Below are 4,197 nucleotides of genomic sequence, written 5' to 3'. Positions count from 1 at the left end.
AAAGAACCGGGCTGGTTAAAAAAAGAACCGGGCGACCCGGTAAAATTGCTTAGCCGGGGCTCTGGAAGCCTAACACGGCGTGATCTTGTCCAAAAAGCCGCTGCTGAGCTCCAGCTGGAAGTGTAAAAAGAACCGGGCTGGTTAAAAAAAAGAACCGGGCGACCCGGTAAAATTGCTTAGCCGGGGCTCTGGAAGCCTAACACGGCGTGATCTTGTCCAAAAAGCCGCTGCTGAGCTCCAGCTGGAAGTGTAAAAAGAACCGGGCTGGTTAAAAAAAAGAACCGGGCGGCCCGGTAAAATTGCTTAGCCGGGGTCCTGGAAGCCTAACCCGGCGTGATACTGTGCAAAAAGCCGCTGCTGAGCTCCAGCTGGAAGTGTAAAAAGAACCGGACTGGTTAAAAAAAAAAAGAACCGGGCGACCCGGTAAAATTGCTTAGCCGGTGCTCTGGAAGCCTAACACGGCGTGATCTTGTCCAAAAAGCCGCTGCTGAGCTCCAGCTGGAAGTGCAAAAAGAACCGGGCTTGTTAAAAAAAAAGAACCGGGCGGCCCGTTAAAATTGCTTAGCCAGGGCTCTGGAAGCCTAACCAGGCGTGATCTTGTCCAAAAAGCCGCTCGTGAGCTCCAGCTGGAAGTGTAAAAAGAACCGGGCTGGTTAAAAAAAAAGAACCGGGCGGCCCGGTAAAATTGCTTAGCCGGGGCTCTGGAAGCCTAACACGGCGTGATCTTGTCCAAAAAGCCGCTCGTGAGCTCCAGCTGGAAGTGTAAAAAGAACCGGGCTGGTTCAAAAAAAGAACCGGGCGGCCCGGTAGAATTGCTTAGCCGAGGTCCTGGAAGCCTAACCCGGCGTGATCTTGCGCAAAAAGCCGCTGCTGAGCTCCAGCTGGAAGTGTAAAAAGAACCGGGCTGGTTCAAAAAAAGAACCGGGCGGCCCGGTAAAATTGCTTAGCCGGGGTCCTGGAAGCCTAACGCGGCGTGATCTTGCCCGAAAGTCGGCCTCTATACTTCCATATTAGGTACCAGGCGCTCAGAGCCAACTTGGCAAAAATTTTCTAAGTGCCCACGGCTCTGCGGGGATTGTGCGTCCGACCCGTGCCGGTTCTCCAGCTGGCCTAAAATAACGCAAAACCAGCCTCTCCCCCTGGAGCTCACAGCCAAAGGCGAAACTTTTCTAAGTGCCTACGGCTCTGCGGGCTTTTGAGTCCGCCCCGCGCCGGTTCGTCGGTCGGCCTCAAAAAGCGAAAAATCAGCCTCTCTCCCTGGAGCTCGACTCGAGTTGATTATTATACATGAAGAAATAACCAATTTCATCGTTTGGTTTATGTTTTACACGCGTTTTAAATTTTATTGCCGAAATCGCTTTTTCTCGCCGAGATAAGCACGTTTTCTGAAATGCCGCTCTCCCGTCACTCTGGTTAAAGTGTTATGAAAAAAAAGGCTGTTGGGGGCTAGGGAGTATCGAGTTGATCATTATACATGAAGAAATAACCAATTTCATCGTTTGGTTTATGTTTTACACGCGTTTTAAATTTTATTGCCGAAATCGCTTTTTCTCGCCGAGATAAGCACGTTTTCTGAAATGCCGCTCTCCCGTCACTCTGGTTAAAGTGTTATGAAAAAAAAGGCTGTTGGGGGCTAGGGAGTATCGAGTTGATCATTATACATGAAGAAATAACCAATTTCATCGTTTGGTTTATGTTTTACACGCGTTTTAAATTTTATTGCCGAAATCGCTTTTTCTCGCCGAGATAAGCACGTTTTCTGAAATGCCGCTCTCCCGTCACTCTGGTTAAAGTGTTATGAAAAAAAAGGCTGTTGGGGGCTAGGGAGTATCGAGTTGATCATTATACATGAAGAAATAACCAATTTCATCGTTTGGTTTATGTTTTACACGCGTTTTAAATTTTATTGCCGAAATCGCTTTTTCTCGCCGAGATAAGCACGTTTTCTGAAATGCCGCTCTCCCGTCACTCTGGTTAAAGTGTTATGAAAAAAAAGGCTGTTGGGGGCTAGGGAGTATCGAGTTGATCATTATACATGAAGAAATAACCAATTTCATCGTTTGGTTTATGTTTTACACGCGTTTTAAATTTTATTGCCGAAATCGCTTTTTCTCGCCGAGATAAGCACGTTTTCTGAAATGCCGCTCTCCCGTCACTCTGGTTAAAGTGTTATGAAAAAAAAGGCTGTTGGGGGCTAGGGAGTATCGAGTTGATCATTATACATGAAGAAATAACCAATTTCATCGTTTGGTTTATGTTTTACACGCGTTTTAAATTTTATTGCCGAAATCGCTTTTTCTCGCCGAGATAAGCACGTTTTCTGAAATGCCGCTCTCCCGTCACTCTGGTTAAAGTGTTATGAAAAAAAAGGCTGTTGGGGGCTAGGGAGTATCGAGTTGATCATTATACATGAAGAAATAACCAATTTCATCGTTTGGTTTATGTTTTACACGCGTTTTAAATTTTATTGCCGAAATCGCTTTTTCTCGCCGAGATAAGCACGTTTTCTGAAATGCCGCTCTCCCGTCACTCTGGTTAAAGTGTTATGAAAAAAAAGGCTGTTGGGGGCTAGGGAGTATCGAGTTGATCATTATACATGAAGAAATAACCAATTTCATCGTTTGGTTTATGTTTTACACGCGTTTTAAATTTTATTGCCGAAATCGCTTTTTCTCGCCGAGATAAGCACGTTTTCTGAAATGCCGCTCTCCCGTCACTCTGGTTAAAGTGTTATGAAAAAAAAGGCTGTTGGGGGCTAGGGAGTATCGAGTTGATCATTATACATGAAGAAATAACCAATTTCATCGTTTGGTTTATGTTTTACACGCGTTTTAAATTTTATTGCCGAAATCGCTTTTTCTCGCCGAGATAAGCACGTTTTCTGAAATGCCGCTCTCCCGTCACTCTGGTTAAAGTGTTATGAAAAAAAAGGCTGTTGGGGGCTAGGGAGTATCGAGTTGATCATTATACATGAAGAAATAACCAATTTCATCGTTTGGTTTATGTTTTACACGCTGCTGAGCTCCAGCTGGAAGTGTAAAAAGAACCGGATTGGTTTAAAAAAGAACCGGGCTGGTTAAAAAAAGAACCGGGCGACCCGGTAAAATTGCTTAGCCGGGGCTCTGGAAGCCTAACACGGCGTGATCTTGTCCAAAAAGCCGCTGCTGAGCTCCAGCTGGAAGTGTAAAAAGAACCGGGCTGGTTAAAAAAAAGAACCGGGCGACCCGGTAAAATTGCTTAGCCGGGGCTCTGGAAGCCTAACACGGCGTGATCTTGTCCAAAAAGCCGCTGCTGAGCTCCAGCTGGAAGTGTAAAAAGAACCGGGCTGGTTAAAAAAAAGAACCGGGCGGCCCGGTAAATTTGCTTAGCCAGGGTCCTGGAAGCATAACCCGGCGTGATACTGTGCAAAAAGCCGCTGCTGAGCTCCAGCTGGAAGTGTAAAAAGAACCGGGCTGGTTAAAAAAAGAACCGGGCTGGTTAAAAAAAAGAACCGGGCGACCCGGTAAAATTGCTTAGCCGGGGCTCTGGAAGCCTAACACGGCGTGATCTTGTCCAAAAAGCCGCTGCTGAGCTCCAGCTGGAAGTGTAAAAAGAACCGGGCTGGTTAAAAAAAAGAACCGGGCGACCCGGTAAAATTGCTTAGCCGGGGCTCTGGAAGCCTAACACGGCGTGATCTTGTCCAAAAAGCCGCTGCTGAGCTCCAGCTGGAAGTGTAAAAAGAACCGGGCTGGTTAAAAAAAAGAACCGGGCGACCCGGTAAAATTGCTTAGCCGGGGCTCTGGAAGCCTAACACGGCGTGATCTTGTCCAAAAAGCCGCTGCTGAGCTCCAGCTGGAAGTGTAAAAAGAACCGGGCTGGTTAAAAAAAAGAACCGGGCGGCCCGGTAAAATTGCTTAGCCAGGGTCCTGGAAGCATAACCCGGCGTGATACTGTGCAAAAAGCCGCTGCTGAGCTCCAGCTGGAAGTGTAAAAAGAACCGGGCTGGTTAAAAAAAGAACCGGGCTGGTTAAAAAAAGAACCGGGCGACCCGGTAAAATTGCTTAGCCGGGGCTCTGGAAGCCTAACACGGCGTGATCTTGTCCAAAAAGCCGCTGCTGAGCTCCAGCTGGAAGTGTAAAAAGAACCGGGCTGGTTAAAAAAAAGAACCGGGCGACCCGGTAAAATTGCTTAGCCGGGGCTCTGGAAGCCTAACACGGC

Source organism: Syngnathus leptorhynchus, unplaced genomic scaffold (assembly GCF_054491065.1).
Source record: "Syngnathus leptorhynchus isolate UIUO unplaced genomic scaffold, UIUO_Slep HiC_scaffold_58, whole genome shotgun sequence".
In the NCBI taxonomy this organism is placed as follows: Eukaryota; Metazoa; Chordata; class Actinopteri; order Syngnathiformes; family Syngnathidae; genus Syngnathus; species Syngnathus leptorhynchus.
This window is presented reverse-complemented; position numbering follows the sequence as displayed.